The sequence below is a fragment of the Benincasa hispida genome, chromosome 1 (assembly GCF_009727055.1).
Source record: "Benincasa hispida cultivar B227 chromosome 1, ASM972705v1, whole genome shotgun sequence".
Taxonomy (NCBI): domain Eukaryota; kingdom Viridiplantae; phylum Streptophyta; class Magnoliopsida; order Cucurbitales; family Cucurbitaceae; genus Benincasa; species Benincasa hispida.
This window is the reverse complement of record NC_052349.1, coordinates 65,021,060-65,036,953: the sequence shown is the minus strand read 5'-3', so window position 1 is coordinate 65,036,953 and position 15,894 is coordinate 65,021,060.

The window sequence follows — 15,894 nt, the reverse complement described above, 5'->3', positions numbered from 1 at the left end:
ATATCCTAGCATATGAGACTATCTTAGTGAGGTTGGTTTCGAGAAGTGGCTCGTACATATTATAGAAGAAGAAGATATCAGATGATGACTACAAATATTTTAGAATGCTTAAATGTAGTTATAAAAGAGCTTAGATATTTACCTGTGGCATCACTACTCATGGGTTAGTAAAGTTTCATATTGTATGAAAATTGTTTTGACTAGCTGGGCTGAGGGAAAATTACGAACACAACATTAGATATCAAGAAGCTTCACAGTAAAAGTTATTTGTTTTCGTGGGTAATATCGCAAAATCTATCGGTGATTGACTTCTATCACTGATAAACTCATATAGTTGGATCTTAACTAATTTGCTGTGTATGTGTCATTTTTCTCAGATTAATGCAATTAAAGATGTTGAATTTCAAGTGATTGATGGAAGCAATCAATTTATGATACATTTGGATTCCAAATCATGTACCTGTCGTGTTTGGGATCTTGATAAAATTTCATGTGCCCATGCACTTGCTATTCTCGTGGGCGTAATATGAGTACTTACTCTTTTGTACCTACGTATTTTTTGTCAAGTACCTTGATTTCGTGTTATGCTGATACTGCTCGTCCAATTGGGAACTATGCTAATTGGAAACTTTCAAGGATTGACATGAATATATTACCTCCAGTTGTTATGCATCCAGTAGGTGGACCTCGAAAACAGGATATTATCAGTTGATGAGCAAAAATTCACACAAAGTGTAGTCGTTGTCGTCGTGCTGGTCACAACTATAGAATGTGTACATTTCCACCATTTATACAATGATGTAATATATACAGTAGAACAATTTTATTTTTATAGATGGGAACATGTATGTGGCCACCATTTTTACAATGTTGTAGGGCTTACCATTTTTACCATTAGTGTGATTGTTATATTGTTCATAAGAACATAACATTCTGCTTGAGAAATATAGAACCTTTCTTTCCATTTTTTTTTCAATAGTATATATATCCAATTTGCTTCTTATTCAATGTGAAGTAATATCACTGAGTTCTATCACTGATAGACTTTAAGACATATTAAAGAATACCACTTTTTTAAGTCCTTAGAACTTTTTTCTCAATAATACAAAGTAGAGTTCTCCAACATATTTTTGTAGAATAAAAACACAAAATCAAGTACATATGAAAGAAAGTAACATCAATTTCAAATAATGTCACTGTTGATTTCTATCATTGACATTGATCTAGCACAGATAAACTTCAACACCCATTACATAATAACAAGGGTTTTAGTCCTTAGAACTTTAATACAGAAAGCACAAAGGGACATAATTTGCACTAATTCAATTAACGATCCAATATTTTTCTATATTTATATGATAAAATCAACTATATATGAAGTTAATGTCACTGTAAAGACTATAATGGATCCTTTCTATCACTTGTATCGACAAAAACTAAGGTCTAATAGCCAAAATATTAAAGTACTAAAATATCCACAAAAACTAAGGTATAATAGCCACAATACTAAACTAAGCTACAACTACATTATTACATCTAGGAGATTTTTAAGTCAAAACTAGGGGTACAGTCTTTAATTCTAGGAGAATGTCTTGTTTGCTTTGGAGAAGCTTGTTGGATGGTACCAGCACGAGTGGAAGCAACGAGGATCAATAAGCACTCTAATTCATTAATTTTGGGAGAAACGAAAGCATGTTATAGTAGAATTTAATGGGTTTCAAGATATACCTTTAAAGAACCTTTGAAATCTTGATTTCCAGCTACAAATTCCTCCAAATATTTGTGCAAACCACCACAAGATCTTCTCTACTATTCTCTTGGTACTCTAGATTGAGTTGTTGGACTCAAAATAAGCTGGAATTAAGGGGAACTTGGAGAATGCTCACAGCAGCAGCCCAATGAAGAATACCTTCTTCAACTCGAATTTTTCAGCTAAAATTCTATCGGTTGCATTACCTCAAAATCACTCCAATCTCTTCAATATATTGCAGACCAACATGCAAAGAAGATAGCTGCATAAGATGCAGCTTCTGCTTGGAGTAAATGAAACTTGAAGATGGTTGGTTGTTAGTAAGCTACTTGAAGATGAAGTTGGAAAATCTAATTTCTCATTTTGTGTATATTCTATTTCCAAAATCCATATTTTGATTTTTAAAATCATATTTGATTCAAAAATAAAAATTTATTAATTTTTCAATAAAATTAATAAAAAAATTTAAATAATTCTAATTAATTTGATATCCAATATTAAATTAATTTTACACAAACCCATCTTCATATATTTCAATCATATTTAAATATATATTCTCCAATTCCATTTGATTCTAATTTAAACATTTTAAATTAACTTATCACGCTACTATATAGCTAATCCATTTTCGAGCTAGTAGGGGGACCTCGTGGACCTACAGATCATGGGATCCAACAATCCGAAATCAATCGGCTAAACTCATTAGATCGATCTAACCCACATTCGTTAACTAATGGGTCACTCCACTAAAACCCATAGTTGAACTCCCCTCACTGTAAATATATTATGTCCACTCGATATAACCATGATTAGTAAGTCAACCCTTCACAAGTTGTTCGTAATAACGGTTGGGTCGATTCTCTGTTTTACCACCGAAATTACCCCTTGTTCCTTAAGTCCCCACTGATCCCCTAATGAACAATTGTTTTGTATTCCAATCAACAAAACTGAGTCCCTCTCGGTGTTAGTGAGAGGGTGCAGCCCCTTGTTCAAGATCCAGAATCAGCACTTAAAGGAACAACCTCTCTACTATCCCTAAAAGCGGGTAGGAGTGAATTCCATCTTGTACCCTATGTCCCCAACTATCTATTCGGTCTTACCCCTGAAATGAGAGGTTATTGAGTTGGTGCTATTGAGCCAACCCTCACCTATGCAAATCTAAAGATAATCCCAAATAAACAGGAGTTCATAGTTAGCTCAGGATTCAGATCAAGTTACCTAGGTCATTGCTTTGAAATAGTCAGTCTTAAACAATAAACAGCGTTATAAAGTAAGAGTGACTAATTTTGTGATCTGATCTTGTACAAACCCTTTTGTACAATAACACCCTCACTTCTCATGTCCCAACATGAACGAATTAGGATCACTTTGTTTGTAGCACTTTAATACTCTTTGTAACACCTACAAAGCAGGCCGCATCCAATAGTGTTACAAGAATAAGGTACCCAACCTTATTCACATACTACAGATCATTTTTGTTGGGATTGGTGACCTAATTCTCCCGGAGTCTCTTTTTTGTAATGATACACATTGTTTTATGAATAAAATAATTGTTATTTCATTCTGACATTTACTCATATCCAGTAAACAAAGCTCCATGCTTATCTTATGTAAACTTAAGTATGTATATGTGACATATAAGTGGATCATGACTTAAGTGATAACCTAAATATGTCTGTAGTATAAGGATTAAGGTGAGATACTTAATCTTGGTGACACTACGGATACGGCTCACTTTGTAGAGGTTTGCAAGTTTATATAAGACCAGACCACGAGATGACGAGACTCTGTATATAATGTTGTTGACACTAGAGACTTACATCTCATCTAAACGACCATAAGTGACACGACCTCAATCCTGAGAGTTTTGGGAACTCCTGCCTTTGAAGGCGATTCTTTTATTAGTATGGGTGAGAGTGGCAAGATTGCCAACTCAACATGCCTACCTTTTTGGGGACTTGTCTGATTTAGGAGCTGGTAACTCAATACACAAGATGGAATTCACTCCTTCCCCAAAGCAGGGGTAAGTAGAGAGATTGCTCTCTTAAGGGCTAATTTCGGAGCTTGAACATAGTGGCCACAGCTTCTCTTTGGAAGAGAGGACTCGGTCATAGTAGAACTATGACTTATGTTCATTAGAAGGATCAGTGGTACTTAAGGAGTTAGATGTAACTATACAGGCATAACGATTATTAGTCGAGCTGTACTTACAAGCGATCTGTGAAGGGTTGTCGTACTGTTGATTGGTTAAGATAGACACATAATTCAGCCTGCCATTGGTGGGGACGAAGGCGGGGATTTCCCTACTAATTCCCTGTGGGGAATCCCCTATTAGATCTTCGTGGGGATTCCCCATTTTTTTCTTTTAATTTTTTTAAGTTTGGACTTGACTTTTGGGCTTAAATTTAGAACTTAGATATTCAATATTGGGCTCACAACACTATAAGTCTATAATATACATTATAAACATACATATAAATAAGTTATTTTATATATTATAAATATATATTTATAAAATATTAAAAATATAACTATATAAAATCGGGGTCGGGATTAATCGGGGTCGGGGTTGGGGCGGGGATACCATTCCCGTCCCCGCCCTGTCCCCAGACAGGGCCCCGAAAAAAAATTTCGGTTTGACCCCATCCCCGGTCAAACCGGGGATTTCTTGCCCCGATCAGGGCGGGAACCCGACCCCACGGGGAATTTTGCCAACCCTAGAACTGAGGTTTCTTTTGGGATTTCTAATTTAAGTAGAATATGAATTTATAAATTAATTGGATTATTGAATTTCTAATTTTAATTAGAATATGGATTCTTGAATTAATTAGATTATGTCATATTCAAAAAGTAAATATAATCTATTTACTACTTTATTTATGGATTTTCTAATTAATTAAAATTTAGATTTCCTAGTTAGAAAAAATATCTTATTTAAAAAGTAAATCTGATCTATCTACTACTTTAATTAAAGATTTTCTAATTATTTAAAATGTGGAGTTCCTAATTAGAAAAAAAATGTCTTATTTAAAAAAGATCTAATTTATCTACTACTTTAATTATTGATTTTCTATTTAATTAAAAAAAATGTCTTATTCAAAAGGAAATCTACCCTATCTACTACTTTAATTATTAATTTTCTAATTTAATTAAAAAAAAATAGATTTCCTAATTAGATAAAATGTCATATTTAAAAAGAAAATCTAATTTATCTATTACTTTAGTTATAGAATCCCAAATAATTTAGGATTAGGATTACTTCTCCTCTATAAATACAATCATCCATTTCATTCCAAAGGGAGGTCAATTAATGAGAAAAGTCATTTGTTACTTCCACATTTTTTTCAGTCATCTCGTTCTCCTTTATGCAATTAAGAAGTTCATCTTAGAAACTTCTAAAGACATTTAGTTGTTTGAGAAAGACAACTATTTTCTTTTTCCAACAAACATTCCTAGAAGTTGATAGGGGAGATTAATTGCTTATAGAGTTTTATCTGGACTCAAGTTCAAGGTAAGTAGTTTTACTACTAGAATCGTCTTTGTGCCAGGCAAGATTGTTTTAAAATACTATTTTTTATTTTTGCCAAATAGTTTCAGAAAACATATGTTTCCATTGTTGAAGAGATTTTAGTTATCTGTGATATGAGTTTATGAGATGTTATGATATGAATGCATGAATGCAGAAGATATTATGCTATGATTTCATGTTATGAGACACTTCATTGCATGTTTCATGATAGACCAACTTAGTGACAAACGCCATCTCACAATAGCTATGTACACCTCAAATTTAGTTTATGTGCGACTTCGGATCCACCAGTTTATGTACGCCTTCGAGTCCATCAATTTATGTACGTCTTCGGGTCCACTAGTTCATGTGCACTTTCAGGTCCATCAATTTATATGTGCCACCTTTGTATCCACCAGATTATGTGCACCTTCGAGTCCACTAGTTTATGTGCACCTTCGGGTCCACCAGTTTTGAGTTCCTTCGAGTTCACCAATTAATATGAGTACATCTCACCTACGGTAGGGCAGGTTAAATTCTTCACTCAGATAACAATTCATGTACAACTTTAGTACTTCATATTAGTCCCACCAGCTCAGGATATTCAGTTCATGTTGCATTTGTTGGACATAAATGCTTAGCCTAACCCCGGTAGTGGAGTTACTTACTGAGTATTTTATACTCATTCTTTCTCATGTTTCTTTTTCAAGAAAAGGCAAGAGTACACCAGAGAATGACAGGCAAAATTCGTGACTGAACTACTAGGACCAATCATATGCTTCCGCTCATGTTTTTAGGATTTTATGTTTTAAAATTTCTAGTCTTGATGTTTGAATTTGAAGTTTTGGTATTTGTGCTTTTAAACTTTTTATGAGAATTTTCTAGCTTTATTTTTGAAGGAAATCAAAAGCGAGATTTCCATGAGCATCGGAACAAGACTATTCCAAATTATAATCATGAATCAACAAATCATTTACAGTTGACTTCAAACAAATGGTTATGTGATTCATACAGAAATTACAGTATGAATAAATACAAATGTGCAGAAGAAAACAAACTCTACACACATATGCAGAAGCGTCTCCACGCTCCGTTGCGCGACTTTGATCGAACAACAGCAACCACGAGCACTTGATCTACACGACCGCAACACCGCACAAACACTTCGCGCTTGTCCTCAACGATCTCCTCGATCACGATCTCCTCCGCAACATGAACTCCTCCACAACACCACGAACGGCCTCTAGAAAATCTCGACGGTGTCAAGTTAAGTCTGACACCACCAACAAGGCGACCTTGATATTCTCGGTGTGAGAATCTAGAGAGTGGGCTCTGTTCGGGCTTGGTATGAGGCAGACGAACGGAGGAAACAACGATCGCATACACGACTGGGCAAGTGGGAGAAGACGGAGACCTATCGTATAGGTCGATGCCCAATCGTTTAGATAAAGCTATGCGATCGTCTAGCAAAAGCTATGTGATCGTTTACCTCTATCGTTTAACTCGGTCTGTCACCTACAAACTATATACGATCGTTTACCTTGGGTCAGCGATCATCTAGCAAAGCTATGCGATCGTTTAGTAAACACTGCACGATCGTTTAGCTCGCACATGCACGATCGTTTAGCTCGCCCAGCCATCGTTTAGTAAATCTGTATTTACTTGACTACTTCTGTGAGTTTCTATATGCGAGAGAAAACTCAAAACTTTTTCAAACTTTTGTAAAAATTTCTTTTCAAAATAGGAAACCACTTTCCTTTTAAACTCACGGTTACCATGATCTAATAACCACCCACTACTTTGATTATTTAAAAGAAAAAGTATTAATTATCTAATAATTAATATTATTATAAATATAAATGATAACCAACTTATTATACTATATTTATAAACTATAATTTTAACATTTCATCTCATGAAACATATAAACCATAGTTCTTTTTCTATTCCATGGTACTTAATGTAAATCTCGTTTACATCAATCCTCCACTAGATGTATCTTATACATCATACCGATTATATCATATATAATCAAAATACCTCTTGTCAATTTGAATATTTCAAATCAACACCAAGAACTGATCCTCAATAGAATCCAAGCTACCAAGGGGACCTCATGGACCTATAAATCCGAAGTTCCAACGGTACGTGAATAACTAACTAAACTCTTTAGTCACGGGATCCACCATCCATTAACTTCCAGGCACTCCACTAAAGACCAACAGCTGAACTCTCTTCACTACAGATATATTATGTGTCCATCTTAACCAATCAGTAGTGCAACAATCCTTCACAGATCTCTCGTAAGTACAACTGGGCCAATAATCATTATGCTTCTATAGTTACATTTGTCTCCTTAAGTACCACTGATCCCTCTAATGAACATAAGCCATAGTCCTACTATGGCTGAGTCTTCTCTTCTAAAGAGAAGTTGTGGCCACTATGTTCAATCCCCGGAATCAGTCATTGAGGGAGCAATCTCTCTACTTATTTTTGCTTCGGGAAAGGAGTGAATTCCATCTTGTGGATTGAGTTCCCAGCTCCCAAATCTGACAAGTCCCCAAAAAGGTAGGCATGTTGAGTTGGCAATCTGGCCACTCTCACCCATACTAATCAAAGGACCGCTCTCAAAAGCAAGAGTTTACAAAACACTCAGGATTGAGGTTGTGTCACCTATGGTCGTTTAGGTGAGATGCAAGTCTCTAGTATCAACGGCGTTATATACAGAGTTTAGTCATCTCGTGGTCCAGGTCTTATACAAACTTTTTGTATAGGACACCCCCGCTCCACGTCTCCACACGAATGGTCAGGATCTACCATATGTAGTAGTTTACAACACTTGCAAACCTCTACAAAGCAGGTCGTATCCATAGTGTCACCAGGATCAGGTATTCCACCTTAATCCTTATACTACAGACCGATTTAGGTTATCACTTAAGGTATGATCCACTTATATATCACATATACATACTTAAGTTCACATAAGATAACCAAGGAGTTTTGTTTATTGGATATGAGTAAATGCCAAAATTAAATAACACTTATTTTATTCATTGAACAAAGTGTATCTTTACAAAACAATGACTTCGAGAGAATTAAGATACCAATCCCAACAGTTTTATGGTATTAGGAGTATCCTGTTAAAAGAATTTCAGTTATTTACTTTTCTTAAAGTTATTTATTTCATAGTATTTAGTTGGTTTTTACCCAATCATGAAAAAATGTCAATTTGAAATATGTACATGCATGTAGTAACAGTCTAGTATAAATTCTAGAAAGTCGGGTCGTTACATGTGATCTTCACTAATTTAATTACATATAGTTACAATTACAATAACATCAATATTAAACAACAAAGAAAATTCACAATATTGACATCTAAAAGCACTATTTTCTTGAAACCATCATTCATCCCAATCTCTTGAAAAACTTTACCATAAAGAATATATCCAAACTCAACTTTTGTGCTCTAATTCCCAAACATAAACAAAATCCCCAAAAAGCATTGGGAATTAGGATTCCAATATTTTTTCCCCTAAAAGGGAAAAAAAATCCTTTACTTTTCTATTAAAAGAAGGAATGAAACTATTCGAACTTTACTAGTCAAAATAATCTTTATGGGACATTGGATCTTTACAGCCTCTAGTAGAAGTTTAGAGAGAATACAAATTTACATCCCTAAATTTTGAGTTCTATTAATTAAAACTTTACATTAGTCATTAATGTATCTACTTAAACTTTGAATTTTTGTAATTGTATTATTATTATCTTTCATTACATTCCATTTAGATAAACATGGTGTAAGAGACATATCAATTTTATCAATTAAACCCTTAAAATATCATAAACGAATCAACCAATCATTCGAAAATCCTACATACATGTAAGATTGATGCATAAATTACGATTTTCAATGGTAATCTTCATAAAGGTCTAAATTGATTCGCTTGCGACAATTTAGAAGGTTAGTTGATATAATTATATGTCCCACACACAATTTTTCGAAAGAAATTGATAAACGGTGTAAATTGATATATTTACAAGAAAAAGTGGAATTTAAATTAATACACAATTACTAGTTCGTAATTTAAATTGACACAACCTCAAAGCTTATGGGTGTAATAATTTTTTTCTGAATTTTATTTCTTAGTATTGATTTTTATGAATACATCACTTCATCTAAAAATTTTTAGAAAAAAGGAAAAGAAATGGTGGCTATGTAGCATAGATATGATTTTGATTTCCAGAATCAGATAGCCATCAAAGTAGACCACTTGATTAGGAAAGATGAAGCCACATGATTAACATTATAAAATATTATATATTAAATTAGTAAAAAAAAAAAAAAAAAAACCTTTGTGTGCTTTAATTTCATTTTAGTTTCCTTTCTGTTTTTTGTTCTTCGTTTTTTCAAAAAAAAATTATCTTCTAATCAAAGCTTATTAGAGTAGTAAGTAATAAAAAAGTATATTTATGATTTTTTACAGTAAATTTATGATAAATTTTTGGAAAATTTTCACCTTTAAAAAAAAGTCAAACTATTTATAAAAATAGAAAAAAAAAATACTGATAAACATTAGTAGACTTTTATCAACGTCTATATCTATCAAAGTTTTTATCACTGATAAACACCAATAGACTTTTATCCACTTCTATTAATCTCTATAAAAAAGATTAAAATTTTGTTATGATATAAATAATTTTTCTTATTTTTCTATTTTGAAAATGTCACTAAATTTTTAGTAGGGGTAAAAAAATTAATAAATAAAGGTCCTGAAAAGCTAATGTTTATTATTGGTTATACTAAAAGAAGATAGAGAATAATAAATAAATTTGTGTTCTACTTTTTGAATCGTGTATACATGTGATGATATAATGTTGGGGTTTTCTCTTTGTTAGCACATGCTTTAAAAATATACCTCTTTTTAGAAAATGCTAATTGCTAAATACATTTTTTACTTTTATAAACTTGCAAGAAATTAGGTCTTAAAACATTTTTATAAATAAAAACAGTTGAAAACCAAAATAAGATATTTATTGTCTTTTTTTGTTTTTGTACAAGATATTTTATTGTCATTAATGTGTTTACTAATTTTGAATTACCATAAATTATTCGTGTCAGTTAATTGTTTAAAATATAACTTCATATAAACGTATTATATTTTTAATAGCAATATTTGAAGAAGTAAGACCAAAATGTAGGAATGAAATATACTAGTTTTCAGATTGAAAAATAATGAAAATCAATTTTAGAAAAAAGGCCTACAAAAAGTATGATTTAATAGCCAAGGTTCCAATGGACTTAATTTTCGAGCGATTTTTTTAATGACTAAACTACTTTTACCTTTACGCAAATTTACTTTTATTGACAAGAGGGTTATTTCGTCTTTGATGAGTGTATTGAGAGGTCAAAAAGGGTTTAGACTCGTTTGTTTCACGAGTATCTTATATTTTTATGGAGTCGACATCTGGATTACTGTATTTATTTTGCAGTATTATGAGATGCCCCGATATCTGAAGATTCTTGGGCATACTAGGATGTCCAAATAGAAGGCAACTGGAGAGTTTCGGATACCCTCTCCGGATTCCCGAGTTGAGGACATTCTCATTTTACTTTTTTGTCCTTCTTTTTTATTTTATTTTACATATATTAATTTTCATTTGCATTATATAATTAAAATAAATATTGTCAACCATGTATATCATATATTTTTAGTTATTATAATTCTTATTAGTTTAGCAATATATTCAAATTTAAATTTAAGTTAATATTTATTTTATAAAAAAATATTAAATTATAACATATTATTTTGTTGAGAAAATAACATATAAAAATAATATAAATTGTATTAATTTTAAAAGAAATTCAAATGGATAAAAACAAATATGCTATATAAGTTCAAATCATATCAAATTAATTATAAATTAATAAATAGTCGTAAGGGCATTCTTAGAACTTTATGTAAATTTAAGACATTCCCAAGTAAAAATTTTACAAAATAAACATAGTAGTTAAAATATTTTCAGACATCTACAAAAATATTTTTACAATACAAACATGGTAATCTAAAGATATCAGACAATTTATAATACTTAATATATATAATTCTAGACATCTAAGATTTCGATTATTTACATTCTTAAAAAATAAACGGTCCGAGCAAGATACCCAACAAATTTGAAAAGCTCCCTTCTTATTAGGCTGCTTGTAGCTCGTTCCTATTTATGAGGAAAAAGTTTTAAACAAATTTGTGACAATGTTTGGTTATGCTTTAATTTGAGAGGAAAAAAAAATTCAAGATGGATCTAAAATGATTCTCACTAAGAGATGATTTTTAGTTAAATAATAAATAACAATCACTCGAGATAAAATATTTTTTTAAAAAAAAAAAAGATGGCCACAAAAGTAGACAACTTGCATGGGAAAGTTAAATCCCACATGATTAACAAAATAAATTAACAAATAATAATAACTGTAGTCATTGTTTTTTAATTTAATTTTAATTTGCTTTTATAATTTTAAAAATTTTATTATCAACTTTATTTTCCTTAATTAAACTAATTTAATATATGTTGGTAACATAATTAGGGTAAGAAAGAACAAATATCCATGATGACAAACTATTAAGTTGTTGTACTAAAAAAAAAAGAGTCGATAGAAAGCTAACGAGTTATTAATCAAAACTGACCATTTTATCATGTGGAAACAATATTTGAATGAATAGTTTTTATATATGAACTTGAGATTATATAAATTTCCTATAACCTAATTATAGCCTAAATACATAAATTAAGGCTTCAATATCTCAACAATCTCCCTCAAACTCAAGGTGATAGAAACAACTTGAGTTTGTGAGCTGATAAACTGAAGTAACTGGATGATAGAAACTAAAGAAATAACTCTAAATCAACACACGGTAGATCTGGGCTGGAAGTAGAAACCCATGAAGAACTAGAATACAGAGAACTTCTAGGCTAGAAACAGAAACTCACAAACTTCTAGATTAGAAACAGAGATCTTCATAAAGATCTAAAACAAAATCCATGAACTTCTAAGCTGAAACCAGATATCTACGAAAATATCTAAAGATAAAATGAAACAGAGACTTTGAAAAATCTGAAAACTGAACAAAGATTGAAATCGATAAAAGAATCAACTAAGAACCAAACAAAACCAAACTTGGCTGACTAAATTAAACTAACTGGGCTAACTAAATGAAACCAAACCAAGTTGATTGAACCAATCGGTCCATCTGAACCAATTGGAGCAGGGGGGAGCATCGAGTAGGGGAGCATCGAATGGGTTTTGTTTTGCAGCAGATCTGGACGAGCATCAAGTTCTTCACAGTGGGGGAGTTCTGGACCAGATCAAGTTCTAGACCAGATTAAGACTTGGATCGAGTTCGATTGAGGATCGAGTTCTAGACCGGATCAAATTCTCCACAGTGGGGATCGAAGATCGAGTTTTGGACCGAATCAAGACTTAGATTGAGTTCGATCGAGGATCGAGTTCTGGATCGGATCGAGTTTGAATGGTCGAACACCAACACTAGAATGAAGTTGAACACATCAACATTCAGATCTGAGTAGAATGCACAATCTGGTCAACGGCGAAAGCACATGCGATTGGACAAAGGGGAGGGAAGCTTTGGATTTGTGCGTATGGCCGAGTAGTATAGATCAGAGATAGATCTGCCTCCGTCAACGACCATTCGATAGAGGCAGGGAACTAACAAAAGCAATAGATTGAGAAGTATAAAACCCTAGGATTTGAGCTCTGATACCATGTGGAAATAATATTTGAATGAATAATTTCTATATATGAACTTGAGATTTACATAGGGAATTTATAGAAAGGGCGATAATTAGCCTAAATACATAAATTAAGACCTAAATATCTCAACACATTAAATTTCTTTACTATAATTTATTTCAAGAAATCATTGTTGTAGAAGTTCAAATAATGTTGCATCTACAATATATACTAAAAACAAATACAAGTATTTACTTGCAAAGCTCCAAAACTGAAGAAAAGTCACGAAATCATAAAGAAATTTTACTACGTGAAAAATTTACAATCAGACAAAATTTCCCTTGTTACCCAAATTACAAATATTCTCTCAAAGTTTAACTAGACAATTGGTATAGCAAGCTTAAATGTTTTTAGTTTAGATGATTTGAAACGACTAAGAAGGTCATAGACTTCTTTTATAGTATTTGGAGCCCATCACTTTCTTGAACCTTTAAGATATGAGATTACTCTCTTCTAATATTTTGTCAAAAATCTACACTATTTGGTCTTTAGAGTTTCAAGTCAGTCTTTTTTATCTTCCAAATTTGTAAAATGATTCTAAAAATGATCTCAAAATTAAACTTTAACGTAATAAAATAATAACTAGACCGTTGTCTACTGACATAGATGAAATTATATATCAGTCGTATTCTCTTACGTTGCAATCATGTCAACTGTATATTTTATTAATTTGACAAGCAAATTGAAAAAAAAAAAAAAATTTAAAAGGTAGTTAAAAATATTCATAATTTAACATGTTATAACTCAAAACATATATATATATATGCATTAATATAAATTCCCAATTCTCATCATCATGATTGGAATAAGGAAAGCATCATTTGCACCCAAAGGGAAGAGTGTGACATCTAGTGTTCATGATCTATTATTCTTCAAGCTAATGCAGATATATCTTTCACATCTTATGAGTATATTGAAGAATATTAAAAATGTGACAAACCCCACTTCTTAAATATTATCAAATTGCATTATTTGAGCAGATTTCAATTAACTACATGATTATGAGAGGTCAGAAATTTGGTTACACCACTCTTAACTAACCTAAACCAAACCTAACCCACTTTATCATTTCTCCATTTGAGTGTTTGAGAAGTCAGCCACAGATAAAGAAGAGAGATAAGAAGTTACAACCACACAAGGCCAAAAATGCCCTTTGGTTTACCAACCTAAACAATTATTATAAAAATAAGAGAGAAGTTTACCATGGCATTGAGTAATATTCTCTCTCATTATATATATATATATATATATATATATAGAGATTTCATATTCATTTAGTGACATACCAACATCTCGCCATCCAAAGTATATAGTTCAACTGATTAAGGTATTATAGTCAACCTTTAATCTTTGCTTTAATTTACATATATATGATGTTGCCACTACAACAATTTTGACTTACGATGTCAAATGTTAAATTGACATCATATGTATACGATGACAGATTACAAACCGCTATCTTTTACCGGTCTCATCATAGGGTAAGATGCCAAATTGGATGGGGGTTTATTAGAATCTCCATCAAAATCTCCATCGTCATATATATACGACAATAGTTACTTACAATAGTGGTTTATAACTAACATCGAAATTCATGTCATCATATACAATGACAGTTTATTATGATGTCAGCTTATAATTGACATCATACTCATATCATCATACATCTACAGTATAATGTACTCATCTCTTCTTGACTTCGTTCACATGCAGGTGCATGCAATGCAAGGTGATGAAGCAAATTTGCGTCGTCACGATCGAGATTTCTGGCATGCACGACGGGCATTTTTGAAAAGCTATAACTTCTCCAATGGATATGGAAGAGATGATGGCTTGAAAGGAAAGATGAAGAGGTCGATGAAAGAGCTCAATAGATCAACTAGTCGAATGGTTGGAGGCATTCGTGAAGACATGGCTAAAAGGAAGCTTGGAATTAGGGTTTATAGGCTCACAATAAGTCTGCCATCAATGGTTTTTATGACAGTGAGGTGTTTTATGCCATCATTTAGAAACAAAGAGACGACACTAAACTCATCTAGCTAGTTAGTAAATTCTCATTGTATGACTATAAAATCTCACACACTAGGAGATTAAGTTGTGTGCTTTATCACTCTATAATTAAGATTGGCTAGATCTAAAAAAACAAATAATCTATGTTGTAATTTTAATTTTAATAGAAATTTGACATCTTTTTGTCTGTATGGATATGTTGTTGGTCAATTATATATATTGGTGAAAATAAAGATTTCAAAATAGATATATATATATATATGTATGTATATATATATGTATGTATGTATGTATATGTATGTATGTATGTATATGTATGTATATATGTATGTATATGTATGTATATGTATGTATATGTATGTATGTATATATGTGTATGTATGTATATATGTGTATGTATATATGTATATGTATGTATGTATATATGTATATGTATGTATGTATATATGTATATGTATGTATGTATATATGTATATGTATGTATATATGTATGTATATATGTATATGTATGTATATATGTATGTATATGTATCTATGTATGTATATATGTATGTATATATGTATATATGTATATATAAAACCAACATGAACATAGCCCAACTGGTATGAACTTATATCATCAACCTCGAGATCTGAGGTTTAGAGAGTAAGTCGATAAAGAGTAATAATGTGTTTACTAGGCTAAGAAACTGTTTAGTTTAACATGTTTTGTTGCTGATAGAATTATGAAGAACTAAACTTCTAATTTTGTGTTTAGTTTTAAAATATTACTCTCTTTACAATTTTGTTGTTGATAGATGAGTTTATAGTTTT